The sequence below is a fragment of the Lissotriton helveticus genome, chromosome 6 (genome assembly GCF_964261635.1).
Source record: "Lissotriton helveticus chromosome 6, aLisHel1.1, whole genome shotgun sequence".
NCBI classification, from domain to species: Eukaryota; Metazoa; Chordata; class Amphibia; order Caudata; family Salamandridae; genus Lissotriton; species Lissotriton helveticus.
This window is the reverse complement of record NC_136067.1, coordinates 1,035,587,067-1,035,609,585: the sequence shown is the minus strand read 5'-3', so window position 1 is coordinate 1,035,609,585 and position 22,519 is coordinate 1,035,587,067. Positions and strand designations below refer to the sequence as shown.

Here is a 22,519-nt window from a genome sequence, read left to right as displayed (position 1 = left end):
TCTTTGGACTTCACGCGTTCTTCTTTGTGTTCTGACCATCCTCTTCTTTCCGATTTCTGTGAGGAAGTCTGAAAGGTACGAGAGGAATGTGTATCAGTATCTTGATATCTATCAGGTTTTTTTTAATTATCCCTGTTCCTGAGGTTATACCTCTTTTCAGAGGGCTCCTTTTAAGGAGACCTTCTTCAGGATTGAGAACGCTTCTCGTTAGAAGTTTGTTTAGTGTTCTCCCACTTCTTTTTAGGAGTACTGAGAGTGTTTTTAATAAAGACCTTTTCAGGACTTTCTGTTAGTTAGGGTTTAACTGGTTTCCCACCCAAACTATCTCTACCTAGTTCTTCATAGGATTTTTCAACTATTCTGGCCAGTTCATATGGTTGCTCCGTTACATCAAATTCTCTTAATTTTTGGCGGATCGCCACAGATGCTGCCTCACCTTTAATATTAGCTAACATTATAGCTGAGACCTGTTTGAAATCTCTCAGTAATTTCTTACCCAGATTTAAAGCAGGCTCTGCCCCGTATTCATTTTGAATCTGTTTCAGGACATCTGGTATAGCCGCCATAGTGTTTTTGTGTAGATTGCAGCAAAGACTGTAACCCAAGTGTCGTAGTCCTCCAGGTGTGGTGCGATCCCCATTGGTAAACAGATTGTTAAAATTCTGTGTTGCTCATGAGGGGTAGTATCGGGAAATACTGCCTCAATTTGAGTAATCTTTTGAGCTATCCAGAATGGAATTTGTTCCTTTTTTGCGGGCAATTTACCAATGACTGATTGTATAGTCTGTGGTGTGATTTTATTTGTGTTCCCCTAGTAAGGGGTCTGTTGTGGAATCCTTATAGGAGGTTGGACTGTTAGAGTCCGCATGACATATTGAATCAATTGGATGCCCATAGGGTTACAGAGCGCTCTACAAATGCTATAAATAAATATGTATTTTTATTAGCTGTTTTAGTTGAACTAATAGTTCCGCACCTGACATTTCTTCAATGGCAGGGTGTGGTGTATGGCTTGCTAGTACCGGCCATGTTGCTCCTGGTCTACCTAGTGGACCGAGCCTGGTAATATGATTTTGATGTTGTAGGGCGCCTTTAAACCAGAGCGCATGCTCTTGGTAAGTTAGTGCAATGTCAACATCCTCGAAAGGAGTGTATTCCGTTGGAGGTTCCTCTTCTTTGTAGAAGTGAAACACATGTGATACTGGATTTGCTTCAGGGAAGAAAATCCATGAATAGAATATTTCTGTCCGCCGATATTCATGTGCCTCTATGACAAAAAATACCCTACCACCTCTTGGTGATAGGCCATTTGTTATAAGCTTTATAGTGATGGTTTTTCTTAAGTTTTCTGGGATGATTATAGCATCCGGGTCGGTTTCTTGGAAACCTGTAACGTCTAAGCCCGGTTGTTGGTGTTGTTGCCATTATTCGACATTGTTTAATGAAAGTTGCAGAGCAAGTTTCAAGGAAACAAAGATAAGGTGCACAATATTTTGGAACACTGTATCCTTCAACGTTGAACAAACCAAAAACTAATACATAGGATTTTCGTCCTACTCAGTTATGCCGGATATTTTATCCTTTTACCCACTCCAGACGTCTATTGGAGTATTTACGGGAACAAAGGGGGCTCTGAGAAAAGCACAACTGAGCTATTCTAGTATCTATGGTTAAATTAGTGCCTTACCAAACGTTGGGCGCCATGTAGTGTAGTTCCTATATTCCCAATAGGCTCTGCGCATTGGAATAATATATCCTATAGATTTGACGTAGGACTGAGGTCTACTAGGTCTCTATCGAATATATTAGACTTAATTGTGAGTGACAGCTACCTCAGAGGTCACTAGAAACTTTCTCGAAATCACAAGAAGGGATTCGTTTCTGACAACCGCATAAACATGAAAACTTTGTTTCCCCAAGAATAAACATATCTTTAGGGTCGTGGAAACAATGGATAGATATTTTACTCAGTCAATCGTGTATGCTTCGTTTCATCAGAGGTGCAGAGAAATAAAGAGAGACGGGTGTTTTCAATAAAAGGATTTATTGAACAGTGTTCTTTCTCATGCAAGTAAAGTGAACTGTTACAATCGTAATACAGGCTGCAAAGTATAATGCATACAGCGAGAAGAGTATTATAAAATAATACTGTAAAAGTATGGTACAGTTTCTAAACCATAGATAAATACATACATAAATACAAAGGCTAAAAGTACTCAACCGGCCCCCCCCCGGAGGGGACGCCTAATAGGGACATGTATGTTAAGTATGGTATTTCTTCCATAATGTACAGCACGTTATGGAATAAATATACTAGTAAAGATCTTGAGTTGCGTTGGCCTATGCATGGGTCATTTGATTTGCGAAAGATTCAGTATGTGGAGCAACGGATGTTTAAGCGAAAGGCTAGGCAAGATATGTTTGACTGTGTACGAATGTGGGAGAAAGAAGTGCGATAGCGCACGAAGCGTGAGCAAGCCTTGATTGAAAAAGAACAGCGGAAAAGTATTCATGCGAAAGCATTGGATATGAAAATTAGGTAAATGAAAGAAATTAAAGAGAGGGAAGATAGGGAGTGTCATTTACAGGTAAATGGCCAATACGCTGTTCGTAGACCTCTTTATCCTATTCTTAATAAACCCCAAGATTACTCTCTCTTATTAGATCGTTGTCCACCTCCGTATACTCTTTCTTATGCTCCTTATGAGTCAGATGAGGACTCTACTACAGACCAGTACAAAGCTAGAGAAACTCGCTCGATGTTATCTGCTGAACGTGCGTCTCAGATTAGATCTGCTGCGTGTAAAGCCGTTCATAGTACTGCTACTGCTTCTGAACTTTTAGATAGTATAAAAGGTTGGCAGGAAAGGGAGCAAATATATTTTACTGAGATATTTGCTGCAGAGGTTATTGGACGATTTAGGAAACATTCGGTAGAAATGGAGCCCGATGATGTAGCAACTGATTGTAAACAATTACGTGACGGTCTTTCTGCCTTCTCCCAGGTGATTGAAACGATCAGACGCTTGGTTAAAGTGCGTGTTGGAGCAGCCCGTTTGCGAGAGGAGAAAAAGGCAGCAGGCGCAGCTGCACCAACATCTCAGATCAGCATGGCACAAACTTCTACTCTTGAAATAGACAAGAATATTGTAATTAATGTGAAACCCATGCGGGAAGCCGCGCCTTTATATGTTTCTCCTAAAGGAACGGGTACAAATGATGATAAGACTTCTACAGATGCTAAAGGTTATTTTATTTATAATTGGGTTTACACTCCTTGGAATAGAGCAGATGTTATGGCCCTTAAAAATGCATTGCCTGATCCGCGAAAGAATCCAGCAGCTTTTTATGAAGAAGTTGAGGGTGCAATTAGTTCTTGTACTATGACTTTGCCTGATATTGATTTGTTCTTTGGGCTGATAATACCGCCTGATATGTGGAGAACTGTGCGTAAAATTGACGACCGTGCGACATTTAAAGCATTATGGACAGATTTAGAGCAGTTAGATGAAGATAGAGAACCTGCACGGAAACCATGTAAATTAATTTTAGATCTTCCAGCAGCTATATTAGTTAAGTTAAAAACAATTATTCCCCCTAAAAAGATAGATTGGACTGTATTAGTGTTGTGTAAGCAAAAGGCAGATGAATCGGTTTCAGATTTCTTTGCACGTTTTGAAGAGGCTTTCCACGATTTTAGTGGCCAGTCATTGACAGATGACACGGGTAGGCATCTGTTTGTCGATAAATATGTTGCAAACCTTTTGCCAGGAATAGGTAGTCGCCTAAAGGCTAGTGAGAGTTCATGGACTACCTCTTCTCCGGTTTCTCTTCTAACTATGGCTCAGTATTATGAGCGCCAAGAATAAGAAGCTAAAGATAATGAGGATAAAAAGTCTAAAGAGTTGAAAACAAAGGTTATATTAGCTCAAGCTTATGGCCCACCTTTTAGAGGTAATGATAGAGGCGGACGTGGATCTTATGGTTTGTCTTTTCCTTCCTATACTCGTTCGAATTTGTCTGTCGATCAGTGTGCGTACTGCAAGAAATTTGGACATTGGCTTTCTGACTGTCCAGTACTGTGTGCTCAGCAGGGTTCACGTGGTCGGGGACAAATGAGAAATCATTCAGGATATTCAGGGCCTAGAGGAAGAACAAATGATCGCGCTAGGTTAGATGCAAATACACGTGGGCAGGATGGGTCTAATACTTTTGATAGAAGGAATCAATATCAAATGTCCGATTATGTGCCGTCTGATCTGCAAGATTCTGCTTATGCATAGGATTGCCTAGAATGGGGTAAGAAATCAGTTGAAGTTCCAGTAGATCAGAGGGGTCCCTATGTTACAGCACATGTTTTGGGTTCTACTGATCAGTTTCTGGTTGATACAGGAGCTACTCGTAGCGCCTTGTCTAAACAATTGGTTCCAAGGGCTCCCCTGTCTGGCTTAACCATTACATCGATAGGTTTCGATGGAACACCTTCCCTTAGCCCATTGTCACAACCACTCGCATTCCATGTTGATAAGTTTACGGCTCCATGTCCGTTTTTGCTTTCTCCAAACACAACAGACAATATTGTGGGTCTTGATATGCTTAAAAATTTTAGGGATACGATACGATGTTTTCCGGAAGGAGTACGGGTTATTTTCAATGACAACTACCCTATGATTGCGAGATCTTGTATTGTAAAAGAGGACATTGCACTAGCTTCACTCCCTAGTACCTTGTGGGCTACTTCAGACACCGATGTAGGACAAATGGTTATTCCACCAGCGCATATTAGTGTCAAGGAGGGTGCTTCATTGCCAAGACTGCCTCAGTATAAGATTTCTCGAGAAGGAGAAGAAGCACTCACACGTATTGTACAGGATTTGATTAAGGTGGGGGTTGTGGAAGAAGTTCCTTACAATGTTTGCAAAAGTCCGATTCTTCCCATTTTGAAAAAATATACTGACACTAGGATTTATAGATTTATCATCGATTTGAGAGAAGTCAACAAGATTGTAGTACTGCAGTACCCTGTAGTATCTGACATAACGACATTGCTTACCTTGGTCCCTTCGACAGCAACTACATTTTCTGTAATCGATTTGAAGAATGCTTTCTTCTCAATTCCTATTCATCCTGATAGCTGATATTTGTTCGGTTTCCCTTTGAATAATAAATCATACAGATTTTGTAGAGTTCCTCAAGGCTATACTGAAGTCCGAGTATTTATAGTCAAGCCTTAAAACGACAACTCGATTCCTTTACTTTGTCTGAAGGAGTGGCTCTCATACAATATGTCGATGACATCTTGTTGGCAGCTGATACACCTGAGCAATGTGAAATGTACCTTGTCTTTGCTTTCTTTTCTTGCTACACACCATCATAAAGTGTCACAAAAGAAATTGCAATATTGTAGACCGAAGGTGACCTATTTAGGACACCTTGTGTCTAAGGAGGGCCGTGCACTAACACCAGATCGCATTCAAGCAATTTTAGACACCCCAGTACCTTCCACACAGAAAGATGTCTGTGCATTTATTGGTTTGACTTCGTTTTGTAGGCAATGGATATTGGGGTTTTCACACATTGTTAAACCCCTGCTAGCACTTTTGACTAAGAACACTCCGATCCCCTTTCCATGGACAGATGAATGCCAAAATGCTTTTCGCCATTTAAGACAAGCTCTTTGTTCTGCACCAGTGTTAGGCATACCAGATTATACGAAGGCCTTTACACTCTATGTACACGAGAAAGATGGATGTGCATTGTCAGTTTTAGTACAGACACACGGTGATAAGCAGCGTCCCTGTGCATATTTTTCTGCAGTTCTTGATCCTGTTGCTCGTGCATTGTCTGGATGTTTCCGTTCAGTTTCAGCGACAGCAGTGTCCATACGTCAGAGCGAAGGGATAGTTTTGTCACACATACTGTTGGTGCTAGTACCCCATGTAGTAGATGTCCTTTTGAATCAGACTAAAACACAACATTTAACTAGTGCTCATTTGACAGGATAAGAATTGACACTGTTAGCACCTCATATTACCTTGAAGAGATGCGCGACACTGAACCCAGCCACTTTGTTGCCATATCCTGCGACTCAGTCCAGTAGGACGGAGTGAATGTATTTTGACATTGATTATTGAAGGAGCTAACAACAGTAGTTTTACATCGTCGCACAATTCATATTTTGTATGTGGTAATAAAGGATACTATCAATTACCTGTTGGGTGGTCCAGGGTATGTTACATATCGTTTTTGTTACCACCTGTGTTTGGCCCCTCGATCATATCACCTGAATTTAAAGTTGTATAATGACATTTCCAAGAATAGATACAAACAAACAATAAGTACAGATGAAGTCGACCAGACAGATACCACTTTACAACAATATGTTGATTTCAATTTGGGTTTGTTCTTCTTTGTGGGTGCTGCATTGAATAGTAGAAAGATCAGACGATTAACTCGTGTTGTGGAAGCTGTCACCAATCAAACAGCTATGGCACTTGGGAACATTACAGAGGAACTTCAAATTGCAAGGTTTGTAGCACTCCAGAGTAGGATGGTGCTTGACGTGATTTTGGCTGATCGAGGTGGTGCATGTCTCATCATCGGTAGCAGTTGCTGTGTCTTCATCCCTGACCACTCACCTTCAGTATATGATGCAATCTCAAAACTGCATAAGATTGCTGCAGAAATTCACACAGAGACTGGGATATGGACTCTCTTTGCTACTTGGGGCTGGAAGCTACTGACTATTCTATGTATACTATTGGTGATATTATTTACATGCTGTACTTGTATACAATGTGGTCCTATGCTCTGCTCCATGGGATGTATGACGTTACAACGCGGTCTTTACACCGCGATACCATTACAACACGGTCATCACAACGCTAGTCGTTACAACGACTTGCGCTAGAGGCGCTGGATTTAGGAATAGTATGATTTACTATTCCAACTCCAGCCTACGTAACAGTAGGGAAGGTGTTGGAATAGTAAATCATACTATTCCTTGGTATATAGCGCCATCCAGCGCAAGTCGTTGTAACGACTTGCGTTGTGATGACCGCGTCGTAATGGTATAGCGGTGTAAAGACCGCGTTGTAATGGTTGTCTCCCGCTCCATGTGCATCACTGCTTGTACACCTGCCAAAAGAAATATTGCAGATGTAAAAGCACCTCAAATGTTAAAGAATGAAATTACTGAGATGATGAAAATCAATGTACAGGATACATATTTAGATAACCCCAGATAAACGAATGTCTTCAGCTAATGCTGAAAGCGTCGTCTGTTGTAATTTAGCAGCGATTAGGTTAAGCATTAGCAGAAGACATCTTGTATTTAGAGACTATCTTGTTGTTTGGAATCCATTTTGTATTTCTGGCAGCCATTTTGTTTACCATGTGCTCTGTCCTACCTTCCTGTTAACTGCTCTTGAAATCTGCCTAGAGACGAGATATATTTAGCCTCTTCTGCTCTACACATGCTCAGTAGAGCTAACAGCTGTCCTTAATTTGTAACTGTCAGGATGTGTCCACCAGAAATAGCTAACTCTCAGCCCCTCCCACTTGTTGCTAGCACACTTTCTGTATGACCTTATATGCATTTGAAACCAGCATTCTGTACATTGTACCGCCTTCATTTGAGCCCCTGTGTGGGTATAAAAGGACCAAGCTCCTTCGAGTCAGTGTGCTACTTCATACATTGCCGAAGGGTGTTGTGTGAATGTGGTTCCATCTCATGAGGTTTAATAAACTCTGTACTTTCTATTCCAGTTTCTGTGCCAACTTCTTCCTATTGGTCTGAGGACTCTGTACAGAGAAGGGCAAATCCCTTGCACTGGTAGGCCTTGCTGAGGTTCACCATCACAATACAAGTCATCACCCAAAAAGATGGGAAAGAAGCTGTGTCCCAGAGAAGGGATAAACGCAAAAGAGATCTAAGAAAGAAAACATGTAAGAAACAATCAAAATGAGACTGTTAAGAAAGCTAACCAGTGATAAGCAAGAGGCTGAGACAACATCTGCTATAAGTATTGGTGTTGGCCATAGTAGGTCTTTCAAGAACAAACAAGCAAGACCTAAAAATCACGCCACAGCATGATAAGCAATAAGTAATGGGTGGCAAATCTTACAATGTCCAAGGATTTCTAGGTTATGGGTGGTGTACTTGAGCAGACACCAATGAGTGCTTAGCGGTGGGACACATCTGAGTACGTATTTAAGCATTATTGCATGTACCTTAATTAGCTTTTCCTCTGATATGGGCCCGAGCAGAAGGTATAAGGCATGCAAGGGCAGGAGAGCTATAAGCAATAAGTGCCCTCCCCTCCAAAAACAAATGGGGAGCCTTGTGGGAGTAGGAGATGGCCCTTACCTGAAAGAAAAGTTAAAAAAATGTCTCATTTGTCCAACGGTCCTCCCTCAGTCTCATCTGAATCTGCAGTATGACGCAGGCCCGTTCGGCATCCTCCCTTGCTCTGGCTGAGAGAGACACCCAATCAGCTAAAAAAAAAGGTAGGAAAACATCAACAAAGGAGCATATAAATGCATCACTTTTATCAACGATGCGATTATTATATGTAAATGGTTCACATTACCGGAACCTGTCCAACAGGATGCAAATGGGTAAACTTTGCTAGTTTATTGTACAATATACAAGAGGGGGCTTATTGTGAGTTTTCTCCCCTTAAAAACACAATCAGTACAGACGATATCCCTTTAGTCTCTAGCTTAGTAGTAGCCATAATGCTGGGCACACAGGCCACGACAAAGATTTGCTGAAAAGCAAAAATGTTAAAATTCACGCATTTTTCAGTTCTCCTGCAGAACAAAATTTGGTGTCAAAGAAACACCAAAATCAACTCTGCAATCTGATTTGATAAAGTAGCAGATTTTGCTCTCAGATTATATTTGGGTTGCCCATGGCTCCCTGGACAACACAAGGAAATCAGTCATGAGAGGCAAACACGACCCGTAGCCATTATGACTGGCTGTCCTCAGCCATTCAGAATAGTTTTTATACACGGACCAATTTTGACAGTTAAAAAGATGGCCAATCAGACTGATGTACTATTAAAAATCTGGTGGGCCACCCTCTCAAATCATAAGAGTACGGCCATGTGTTAGGTGCATTGTTATTGGCTGCTTTATAGTCAATAAAAAGACCATACACAAACTTCACAACTCAATGGTATGCCGGTATACACTGATTTTTTATTAAGGTCCACTGACCTACACAAATGGGTAGGCTTAATGAATATTATGCAAACAAAAAAAACGAATGAAAATACCCTGCAAATCTAATTTTAAAAAATTGAGAAATTTCTAAAAGCAATTTAAAATTTGCAGTTCATGACTATGGGCCAGATGTATGAACACATTTTCCCATAGACACAGAATGGGTAAAACTGTTTGATAAATCTGTCCCTATGTGACTTATACAATTCCACTGCAAACACAAAGAGATTATGGACGGAGTGCTGAAACTTTTAAGACACACCCCAAGTCACAGATCTGGGTTGAATCCATCATCGTTCTTTAGCTCACTTTGCCACCCCAGTTCAGACCCAGCCATATGCAAATCAATCTTGACCCTGTCCCTCACGGTAACAGTCCAGCTTGAACTGCCAAGCCAGGTCTTCCCTGGACCGGAAAAAAGCTCCTAGGATCTGTTTCGGGATAACACCCCTCATCAGCCAGGCTAGCTTGAATCCAGTAGCAAAGGGAGAAGGGAATCAAGTCTGGGCATTCTCTGCCAACTTAGGGCAAACAAAGCAAACACAAGGAGATGATGTACGGAGATGTGGCTTGGCAGTTCAGGCTGGAGTGTTCCCATAAGGAACAGGGTCAAGACTGATTTGCAAATGGCTGGTTCTGAACTGGGGTGGCAATGTGAGCTAAAGAACGATGATGGATTAAACCAAGATCTGTGACTGGGGGTGAGTGTCTGAAATGTTTCAGCGCACAGTCCATTATCTCCTTGTGTTTGCTTTATACAATTCCACTACCTGAAAAACGAGGATAGAAAGCTTAAGAAAAAAATTATATAGTAGTAAAAAATGTACCCATTGGAGAAGCATGGTTCCTTTCACCCATATGATCGCTCATTTCTCTAATGGAAAGTCTGCACAAAATTTAAAAAAACACTCACACAGGCCACCTATTGTTACCTCTTTCCAGCTCTGGCTGTGCCTGATGTAATCAGGTGCAATCCTACTTTCCTGCTGGTGTCCGTCAGACGGAGAAAGGATGTAGTGACACATACATTTTCAGAAAGTCTTTACCAGAGCAACCTTGCATGGCTATCACTTTTTATGGTGAAGCTTTCTTTCTGCCATACCACCAACTTATAATGACTGGGGTTGGCTCAGAACCAGAGTATCAGCCCCCTGCTGAGTCAACAGAGAGGACGGAGGCGAGGTCATCCATATCAAATATTTATGGAAAGTCATTTTCAGAACGTGAGGCCAGGTCTAAAACTCCTGCTAAAGTACTTTGGAAATGCTTGTTAAACCTCTATTTACGTTTTTTTTATAAATAACTCCAGAGATGTTGATCTGATTTAATTTCAATATATATATTAAAACATAGGGGGGTGTGGCCAGGCGAGATGGCCGGGTGGACGTGATTCACCTCTGCTCCGGATCCACGTCGCAATCCCACACAGATAATCTGCTTCAAATGCCACCAAACTCGCTCCAGAGGACAGACAAACGCCTGTGATCGCTGTGGTGCTGCTTGGGGTCGATAGCGAGTCAAGAATCGTGCAGTTTGGAAGCATCGGAACGATTCCGGGAGCCTGCCGGCAAAGCTACACAGAATGGCGGCCACCACAAAGGTATAGAAGCGAAACCGCGAGAGCACAGACTGTACAGCGGAGCGGGATCGTGCCACTGGGGGATTTCAGCCAATGCGCTCAACCAGCACGCCTGTCGCGATCGTAACATGACAAAGAGGACACCCGCAAGTAACTGGTGAGGTGGGGGCTGCAAAAGAAAACGGCAAATAGACAACAGGCGGTGGGGGTGGCGTTGGCACAGAGCAGATGAGCCACACATGGGGGAACATAATGTGGAACATAATAAAGAGTGCAACGTGCCCCGCCTTGCCCTGCCTGATCCTAAAATGGCGGCTGGCTCCATGCTGCACGACTTGACATAAAGACAATACTGCTCCTGTTCCCCCGACTGTATTGATCTTGAAGGCAGAGCGCCGATGCCATAACAGCCGCGCAGTGAGGGTCTATCCCTCACCCACACCCAGTGTGATAGCGCTTAGCAGAGGGCCATCCTTTTTTCACCAAAAGGTTACAAGAAGACACCACACATATGACCCCTCTTTTCAGTGAATAGTGTCTCCCCTACGCAGTACGCAAGTGGTGACTTCGTGAAGCACTGCGGAGGGGGCATTCTCGCTACTCAATGCTGCACGCAGCAGCAGACACGCTGAGGAATCACCTTGCCAGCATCTATGCCACCGAAGAAGGGGAGAATAAAGTGTCAAACTTTTTCATCCCTGCATAGAAAAAGCAACCCTCAGGGCGACGCCTCGGATGCCATGGCCCTCACGAAGGAAGACTTGATGTCCTCTTTGAAGGACTTTAAAGCGGAACTACGCACCAAGATCAGCCAGGACATCAAAGCCTCCCTTGAGCAACTCAAAATGGACCTGAATGACCGTATGGGAACACTACAACAGGATGTGGACTCAGTGGGCACGAGGGTTCTAGACCTTGTAGCCCAGACCAAGGAAATGGACAAACGAACTACGGACACACAGGAACAGATGCAGGAGCTCCGGAGTCAACTGCACAGTACCCTACTGAAGTAGGAGGATTTGGTAAACAGATCCCGCAGGGATAACGTGCAAATTTGGGACCTGGAGATGGGAGAGGAGGGACCAGACCTGGAGGTCTTCCTTGTAGGTCTCTTTGCGAAGATTTTAAGTACCCGACAGCTTAAAATCCAGCTGGAGCAAGTGCATCGGGTAGGGAGCCAGTCGAGTGGAGAACGCCGCCGCACACGCGATATCCTTGCTAAATTTAATTATTTTTAAGTTAAAGAGACGGTACTACAGGAAGCCAGGAAAAAGGGTGACATCTCCTTTCAGGGGGTCCGCTGTAGCATCTACCAAGAACTGGCGCCAGCTACGTTAGCCCGACGACGGCAATTTAGACCCATCACCACGAAGCTGCGATCAGACCGAATCAAATACCGGTGGACATATCCGTTTGGCAACAGTTTTGAGTTCAACTATCAGGTGCGTCACATTACGGAGCTCGGCGATAGACTGATATTGCTGGGTATCCCTCCTGTAGACAAAGTGAGAGCACAGGACACTGCACAGGCGACCGGAAAATACATTGCCAAAGGATCACAATGGAGTGCAAACACCAGAGCAGGCCGCGTGAAACCGTAAGCATTGGGAGAAGCTAGAATCACAGACCGACAAGTCAGCTATACTAGACACCATTGTGGAGCTGTTGTCCTGTGAAACGCTTGATGATGAGCTCTGTATGATTAGGGATGGGGCACCAATGTATGCTGATGGCCCGTTCTCTGCAGGTGAAGGGGTGCACCGCTAATTGGCGGCAAACTTGAACTGTTGAGATGGACAGGGATGTGGACTCCGGCTGGGTTATCCACCAACATGTCCAGATAAATGGTATACTACACGACTGGAGATGCAACACCTATACGGTATTTATTGACGTTGCCACTGTTTGTTTTATGGGGAGGCAGGGTTCGGGGATAGGATGGTGGTTGATAGCAGAATTCTGTACACTCAGTCTTTGGCCCACATGGCCATTTGGTGAAAAGCTAGAGCGGGAGGCACATTGGCTAGAGAGCGTAGAGCTAAAATCGGGATTGATGACCCAGTAGATAGGTGGGAGGAGGAAGGAATTAAATAGCGTCATGGTGCTTACCATTGTGTAATGGAACATAAAAGGATTACATTCGCCACTTAAGATGCAAAAAATTAGGAAATACTTAACAGATCACCGATTCCAGATAGTGGCGCTCCAGGAGATGCACTTAAAGCGTGCAGAAGAGTCTTGGTTATGCTACAAACAATACCCCCTCATATATAGGTCCTCAGCAACTACCAAACATCAAGGGGTGGCGCTCATGTTCCATAGCTCAACCAAATTCCAACCAACAGCTGTCAAATCCAATAAAGATGGTCGAATAGTCATGGTGAAGGGGACATTACAGGGGAAAATCTGCACATTTGTCGCAACATATGCACCTAATGTAGGCCAACCCACATTTTTGACAACACTTCTAAACAAGTAGTGGAATTCGCAGAAGGTCCGACGATCCTATTGGGAGATTTTAACCTTACCTGGCAGACAGAATTAGATATTATCCACCCACAAAGGACACCTACAAGCTCCTTCCCTGAGAGAGCCAAGCAGACTCTCCACAATCTTGGACTTCGAGATGCCTACACAAATGGGTAGGCTTAATGAATATTATGCAAACAAAAAAACCGAATGAAAATACCCTGCAAATCTAATTTTAAAAAATTGAGAAATTTCTAAAAGCAATTTAAAATTTGCAGTTCATGACTATGGGCCAGATGTATGAACACATTTTCCCATAGACACAGAATGGGTAAAACTGTTTGATAAATCTGTCCCTATGTGACTTATACAATTCCACTGCAAACACAAAGAGATTATGGACGGAGTGCTGAAACTTTTAAGACACACCCCAAGTCACAGATCTGGGTTGAATCCATCATCGTTCTTTAGCTCACTTTGCCACCCCAGTTCAGACCCAGCCATATGCAAATCAATCTTGACCCTGTCCCTCACGGTAACAGTCCAGCTTGAACTGCCAAGCCAGGTCTTCCCTGGACCGGAAAAAAGCTCCTAGGATCTGTTTCGGGATAACACCCCTCATCAGCCAGGCTAGCTTGAATCCAGTAGCAAAGGGAGAAGGGAATCAAGTCTGGGCATTCTCTGCCAACTTAGGGCAAACAAAGCAAACACAAGGAGATGATGTACGGAGATGTGGCTTGGCAGTTCAGGCTGGAGTGTTCCCATAAGGAACAGGGTCAAGACTGATTTGCAAATGGCTGGTTCTGAACTGGGGTGGCAATGTGAGCTAAAGAACGATGATGGATTAAACCAAGATCTGTGACTGGGGGTGAGTGTCTGAAATGTTTCAGCGCACAGTCCATTATCTCCTTGTGTTTGCTTTATACAATCCCACTACCTGAAAAACGAGGATAGAAAGCTTAAGAAAAAAATTATATAGTAGTAAAAAATGTACCCATTGGAGAAGCATGGTTCCTTTCACCCATATGATCGCTCATTTCTCTAATGGAAAGTCTGCAAAAAATTTAAAAAAACACTCACACAGGCCACCTATTGTTACCTCTTTCCAGCTCTGGCTGTGCCTGATGTAATCAGGTGCAATCCTACTTTCCTGCTGGTGTCCGTCAAACGGAGAAAGGATGTAGTGACACATACATTTTCAGAAAGTCTTTACCAGAGCAACCTTGCATGGCTATCACTTTTTATGGTGAAGCTTTCTTTCTGCCATACCACCAACTTATAATGACTGGGGTTGGCTCAGAACCAGAGTATCAGCCCCCTGCTGAGTCAACAGAGAGGACGGAGGCGAGGTCATCCATATCAAATATTTATGGAAAGTCATTTTCAGAACGTGAGGCCAGGTCTAAAACTCCTGCTAAAGTACTTTGGAAATGCTTGTTAAACCTCTATTTACGTTTTTTTTATAAATAACTCCAGAGACGTTGATCTGATTTAATTTCAATATATATATTAAAACATAGGGGGGTGTGGCCAGGCGAGATGGCCGGGTGGACGTGATTCACCTCTGCTCCGGATCCACGTCGCAATCCCACACAGATAATCTGCTTCAAATGCCACCAAACTCGCTCCAGAGGACAGACAAACGCCTGTGATCGCTGTGGTGCTGCTTGGGGTCGATAGCGAGTCAAGAATCGTGCAGTTTGGAAGCATCGGAACGATTCCGGAAGCCTGCCGGCAAAGCTACACAGAATGGCGGCCACCACAAAGGTATAGAAGCGAAACCGCGAGAGCACAGACTGTACAGCGGAGCGGGATCGTGCCACTGGGGGATTTCAGCCAATGCGCTCAACCAGCACGCCTGTCGCGATCGTAACATGACAAAGAGGACACCCGCAAGTAACTGGTGAGGTGGGGGCTGCAAAAGAAAACGGCAAATAGACAACAGGCGGTGGGGGTGGCGTTGGCACAGAGCAGATGAGCCACACATGGGGGAACATAATGTGGAACATAATAAAGAGTGCAACGTGCCCCGCCTTGCCCTGCCTGATCCTAAAATGGCGGCTGGCTCCATGCTGCACGACTTGACATAAAGACAATACTGCTCCTGTTCCCCCGACTGTATTGATCTTGAAGGCAGAGCGCCGATGCCATAACAGCCGCGCAGTGAGGGTCTATCCCTCACCCACACCCAGTGTGATAGCGCTTAGCAGAGGGCCATCCTTTTTTCACCAAAAGGTTACAAGAAGACACCACACATATGACCCCTCTTTTCAGTGAATAGTGTCTCCCCTACGCAGTACGCAAGTGGTGACTTCGTGAAGCACTGCGGAGGGGGCATTCTCGCTACTCAATGCTGCACGCAGCAGCAGACACGCTGAGGAATCACCTTGCCAGCATCTATGCCACCGAAGAAGGGGAGAATAAAGTGTCAAACTTTTTCATCCCTGCATAGAAAAAGCAACCCTCAGGGCGACGCCTCGGATGCCATGGCCCTCACGAAGGAAGACTTGATGTCCACTTTGAAGGACTTTAAAGCGGAACTACGCACCAAGATCAGCCAGGACATCAAAGCCTCCCTTGAGCAACTCAAAATGGACCTGAATGACCGTATGGGAACACTACAACAGGATGTGGACTCAGTGGGCACGAGGGTTCTAGACCTTGTAGCCCAGACCAAGGAAATGGACAAACGAACTACGGACACACAGGAACAGATGCAGGAGCTCCGGAGTCAACTGCACAGTACCCTACTGAAGTAGGAGGATTTGGTAAACAGATCCCGCAGGGATAACGTGCAAATTTGGGACCTGGAGATGGGAGAGGAGGGACCAGACCTGGAGGTCTTCCTTGTAGGTCTCTTTGCGAAGATTTTAAGTACCCGACAGCTTAAAATCCAGCTGGAGCAAGTGCATCGGGTAGGGAGCCAGTCGAGTGGAGAACGCCGCCGCACACGCGATATCCTTGCTAAATTTAATTATTTTAAAGTTAAAGAGACGGTACTACAGGAAGCCAGGAAAAAGGGTGACATCTCCTTTCAGGGGGTCCGCTGTAGCATCTACCAAGAACTGGCGCCAGCTACGTTAGCCCGACGACGGCAATTTAGACCCATCACCACGAAGCTGCGATCAGACCGAATCAAATACCGGTGGACATATCCGTTTGGCAACAGTTTTGAGTTCAACTATCAGGTGCGTCACATTACGGAGCTCGGCGATAGACTGATATTGCTGGGTATCCCTCCTGTAGACAAAGTGAGAGCACAGGACACTGCACAGGCGACCGGAAAATACATTGCCAAAGGATCACAATGGAGTGCAAACACCAGAGGAGGCCGCGTGAAACCGTAAGCATTGGGAGAAGCTAGAATCACAGACCGACAAGTCAGCTATACTAGACACCATTGTGGAGCTGTTGTCCTGTGAAACGCTTGATGATGAGCTCTGTATGATTAGGGATGGGGCACCAATGTATGCTGATGGCCCGTTCTCTGCAGGTGAAGGGGTGCACCGCTAATTGGCGGCAAACTTGAACTGTTGAGATGGACAGGGATGTGGACTCCGGCTGGGTTATCCACCAACATGTCCAGATAAATGGTATACTACACGACTGGAGATGCAACACCTATACGGTATTTGTTGACGTTGCCACTGTTTGTTTTATGGGGAGGCAGGGTTCGGGGATAGGATGGTGGTTGATAGCAGAATTCTGTACACTCAGTCTTTGGCCCACATGGCCATTTGGTGAAAAGCTAGAGCGGGAGGCACATTGGCTAGAGAGCGTAGAGCTAAAATCGGGATTGATGACCCAGTAGATAGGTGGGAGGAGGAAGGAATTAAATAGCGTCATGGTGCTTACCATTGTGTAATGGAACATAAAAGGATTACATTCGCCACTTAAGATGCAAAAAATTAGGAAATACTTAACAGATCACCGATTCCAGATAGTGGCGCTCCAGGAGATGCACTTAAAGCGTGCAGAAGAGTCTTGGTTATGCTACAAACAATACCCCCTCATATATAGGTCCTCAGCAACTACCAAACATCAAGGGGTGGCGCTCATGTTCCATAGCTCAACCAAATTCCAACCAACAGCTGTCAAATCCAATAAAGATGGTCGAATAGTCATGGTGAAGGGGACATTACAGGGGAAAATCTGCACATTTGTCGCAACATATGCACCTAATGTAGGCCAACCCACATTTTTGACAACACTTCTAACCAAGTAGTGGAATTCGCAGAAGGTCCGACGATCCTATTGGGAGATTTTAACCTTACCTGGCAGACAGAATTAGATATTATCCACCCACAAAGGACACCTACAAGCTCCTTCCCTGAGAGAGCCAAGCAGACTCTCCACAATCTTGGACTTCGAGATGCCTGACGTACCCTCTACACCGCAACCAAAGATTACACCTTTTTCTCACATGTGCACCAATCCTATATTAGGCTTGGCTATGTTTTTATTAGCCAGAGCTTGTTGGGTTCGCTCCAGGAGGCAAAAATCCTCCCACTCACAATATCCGATCATTGCCCCGTTTCGATTTGTTTTTAGTTGGGGCCATGCTAAGCCCGGGACCCCTAGGTGGTACTTTACGATCTCCCTGACGAGAGATAGGTTGCTGAGGGAGGCAATTACAGAATTTCGTAAACTAAACGCACCTCAGGACACTTCGATATTAAGCAATGTCACATGCTGTACTTGAGCAAACTCTCCATGACATCGGTATTAGGGGCGCCGCCTGCAACTGGATCAAATCCCTATTAGAACAACGCACTTTCCAAGTTTTTTCCCAATCAGCATGCTCAGATACCATGATCCTCAAACATGGAGTGCCGCAGGGCTCTATATTGAGCCCGCTGCTCTTCAATATTTACATGAGCCCACTGGCCAAAATGATAGAAGACTCTGGCCTACTCATGTTCTCGTATGCTGATGATTCACAGCTTATTTTTTCTCTTTCATCTTCGGACTCCAACAACATCTCGTCATTAAAAATCGGCCTCACCAACATCGCTGAGTGGATGAGAAAAAATTTTCTCAAACTTAATGGCGAGAAAACAGAGCTACTTGTTATGGGCAAGAACAAAGAACTCTGGGGACCCCAGCACTGGCCTGATGATGTGATGGGTACACCCCCAGTTCCAGTCAAATCAGCACGCAATCTTGGTGTCATCATTGATGAATCACTTAGTCTCAACCAGCAAGCTACTAAGACATCAGCTACTTGCTTTGCGATCCTAAAGTGGTTGAAGAAAATCTGTTGGATGCTGCCCAAAAATACTCAAAAATCGGTCATTAATGCTCTGATAACCTCCAGGCTCGATTACGCCAATGTGCTGTACCTGGGGGCCAACAAGGCCATAACCCGACGATTGCAGACAGTGCAAAATGCTGCCGCAAGATTACTGTGGAAAATTCCCATTTCCACGCCCACAACCAAGTATATCCGCGAATTGCATTGGCTGAAAATCGAGAACCGGGTAAAATTTAAATCCTTATGTCTTATGCATAGGATTTCAACTAACAAGGCACCCAAGTACTTACAACATCTTGTACATCCCTACCGTCCATCCCGTACTCTTCGTTCAGCCACAGCAAACCAATTTGTGATCCCCACAGTCAGGCTGGCGAGAATGGGCGGTAGATCCTTTTCATATCTTGGACCCTCCCTCTGGAACACTCTCCCACTGACCCTTAGGCAGGAAACTAATCACTTGAAATTCAGGAAGGCCTTAAAAACCTGGCTGTTCAACATCTAAAAAATCTGAATATCTCAATGCACTGAATCATCAGCGCCGGGAAACCCTTTGGTGGGTAGCTGTAGCGCTATAGAAATGAAATAAATAAATAAATAATAAATAAATAAATAAGCAACTGGGACACCTTTAATGCGGTCATAAGAGGTAAATGCCTAGAACCCAATGCCACCTGGAATAGACAGAGAGCCAGGGAGAGAGAGAGCTTGGAGACAGAGCTGGAACGGGTGGAAAAGGAACATAAGGGCACACCATCCAGAGAAGTGCAACGTAAACTCACCACATTCAGGGGGAAGATAAGAGCGATATACAACAACAGGGCAGAACATACCTTGTTGCGTTTACGTCAGATCTCCTACACTAAGGGGCACAAAATAGGTAAACACCTGGCCAGACAGTTTAGAGAAAAGAGAGAAAAGGAATACATTGGGGTATACAAAATCAAGAGGGCATCACATTGCACTAAGACACAGAAAAGGCCAATATATTTCGGGACTTCTATTAGAAGTTATACACAGGGGTTCCACGAGACGCGGACGAACAAACTCAGCACCTACAGCCACTGAAACTCCCAAAATTCTCCCAGACCTGGAATGACACCCTCAATGCTCCCATAACTCAGAAGGAAGTAGGAGTGGCAATTAAATCGCTTAAATCTAATTAGGCACCTGGACAAGATGGCCTGACGGCCCATTTTTATACAGCATTCGTGCCTGACATCATTCTCCACTTAACATAGCTCTTTAACCACATGGTGGAGGGGGAAGGGGTGACTCCGTCTATGACAGAGGCAGTGATCACAGTGATTCCTAAACCGGGGGAAAACTAGCTCCACTGTACATCCTACACGCCCATGGCACTCCTGAATATAGATGCTAAATTGTACTCTGCTATTCTGGCGGCGAGGCTGAATGACCCGATGCCAGATCAATCAGGCTTCATAAAAAGCAGGCAGACCCACGACAATATATCGAGGACAATATACTTAAAAGAAAAGGTAACTAGGCGTAAGATACCGGCGATGTTAGTGGGCCTGGATGCTGAGAGGGCATTTGACAGGGTGGACTGGGAGTTTCTTTTCACCATGCTACAACACTTTGGCTTCGGAAACACATTTATAAATATGATCAGGGCCAACTATGTGCAGCCCCGCTCTAGAGTGCAAGTTTACGGGACTGTGTCCTCTGTGTTTTCCCTTACCAGAGGGACTAGGCAAGGATGCCCATTATCCCCCCTTCTATTCGCGGTAAGCACTGAACCACTGGCGATCAGAATATGGGAGTCTCAAGAGATAAAAGGAATTCCCTTTGGGTGGGACACACACAAGATCTGCCTGTTCACAGACAATGTGTTGCTGTCCCTCACCGAACTAGCTACCTCTCTCACTGCGCTACAGACAGAACTGACCCTATTTGAGAAAGTAGCGGGGTTAAAAAAGTTAATCTTGACAAATCCTTCATACTCAATCTTACGGTTCCGTCAGGAGAGGCTAATGACTTACGTGAGCACACCCCTTTTCAATGGGCCAAACGCTCCATCCAATAACTAGGTATACAGTTAACGCCACGCCTGGGGGGGCTTTATAAGGCCAATTTCACACCCCTTCTCCTTCAGCTCCAATAATAACGGTGGAAACGTCTCTGTGTCTCCTGGTTGGGCCGCAATCATGCGATTAAAATGGCAGTATTAACGAAATTCTTATACCTTTTCCAAGCACTCCCCATAGATTTAGACAGGGATCTTCTCCCCAAGATTCGATCAATAATCACACCCTACAAATGGTAGAAGGAAGGGCACGCCTCCCATTTCACACTCTGAGGCGAGCTAGGGGAGCGGGGGGGGGGGGTAGGGCTACCAGACTTTGGCCTATACTACAAAGCAGCCCAACTGAGAGTAGTGGTTGAGTGGTCTGAGTAGGAATCAGAAAAGCACTGGTTGCACATGGATAGAGCAAAAGAGGGTAGGACAATATGGGACCTCATAAGGAAACCCAAAGGCAACAAGCTTCTAACACTTACATTAGCACACCCACCCGCACTACACTGAAGGTCTGGGACACAGTTTCTAGGGGAGAGGGGTGGACCACATTTCCGTCACCATATACTCCGATACACTTCAATCCAGCTTTCCCTCCTGTACTTCACGAAGGCCCTTTTAAGCCCTATGTTGTCAGATCTCTTCCATAACTATAACATATTGATGTTTTAAAACTGCAGAAGAGAGTTTCGCCTAGACCTTGGCAAACATTTCCACTAACTCAAGCTCAAACACTGGGCCTTTGTCCCACAGAATAGAGAGGGCGCCACGCGAGAGCGGACAACGTTCGAACGGTTTGTACAGTGGGTGGGCTCCATGAGGGGTGTGATCTCCTTCCTATTTAGCGCCCTGCTCTCTGATTCACAACCCCCGAGGCCCAGGTATATGTCCATATGGGAAGAGGTGACACAAAGAGAGATAACAGATAAGGAATGGGTGGAAATATGGTCTGACATCGCTAAATGTAATTACTCCCTGAAGTTGAGAGAAGACTACATCAAAACTCTGATGGATTGGTACATGCACCCCACCACACTTACACCTCTGATTTGTGTTGGAGGGGATGCGGTCTTTTAGGAGACTTTCAGCACATATGGTGGAACTGCCCCACAACAAACCTTTCTGGGAGGAAATTCTACCACATATCAAGGACATGTTGGGGTACCCGGTTCCGTCCTCCATAGCGGAAGTTGTCCTGGGAATTAGGAGCCCGGCTTTAGAACACCAAACAAAGGTGAACAAAACCATCATGTGGACCTGTCTGGGGGCCGCTAAGATCTCGATAGCGGCAGCGTGGAAAAGGAAAGCGGCGCCAGCCATCACTAAATGGCATTCGCGCCTTTGGAAACTCTTACGCCTTGAGAGAATGACAGATATTTTCAGGGACAACTACAAAAACTTTGAATACAAACGGGGTCCATTAATCACTTACCTCACACTGAGATGTCCCCTGGCAGTCTGCCCTCTTTCCATTAGAGAAATGCACCTATTCCAATTCTAGGTCACACAGGGCCACCGGGTCAATTAGGGAAAACAGCTCGCAGGAAGTTGGGCAATTCTAAATCTAGCCACTGGGTTTTCCCCCGTATATATTGGGGCCGAAGATACACTTTTAGATCAAATGTAAATGTAAATTGATACTTGTATAGCGCACTACTCACCCGCAAGGGTCTCAAGGCGCTTGTACGAATACCGCTGTGGAACCCATCCTGGCTTTCCCTGTGAGGTGTTCACTCCTGGGCACCAAGGTGGAGGCCAGGCATCCTTAGCGTTGTGGGGGCCGTTGTGGAGATTAAGCAAGCTATTGCCCAGAGTTGCAGAGTGGGACTCCATGATTGGAATAGGCACCGAGGCGAGAATTATCAGGTCTGTGGAATTTTTTAGCCCAAGACCTGCCGAGGCGGGGAACTGAACCCTGGTCCCGGGATAGACCTCTGCATCAGGGTCT

General features: G+C 44.8%; 1 protein-coding gene across 10 annotated transcripts in view; it reads right to left on the bottom strand.

The window, feature by feature from the left end:
- Window positions 1–22,519, bottom strand: part of LOC144763243 (protein phosphatase EYA4) — a 645,968-nt gene that overhangs the window by 540,433 nt on the left and 83,016 nt on the right. For 9 of the 10 annotated variants that reach the window (XM_078648664.1, XM_078648660.1, XM_078648668.1 and 6 more), the window contains exon 2: window positions 8,369–8,496. The exons of the other annotated variant lie outside the window; for it this stretch is intronic. The gene's annotated coding sequence lies outside the window, so the exon portion shown is untranslated. The remainder of the gene's footprint in view (window positions 1–8,368; window positions 8,497–22,519) is intronic. 10 annotated transcript variants of the gene reach the window in all.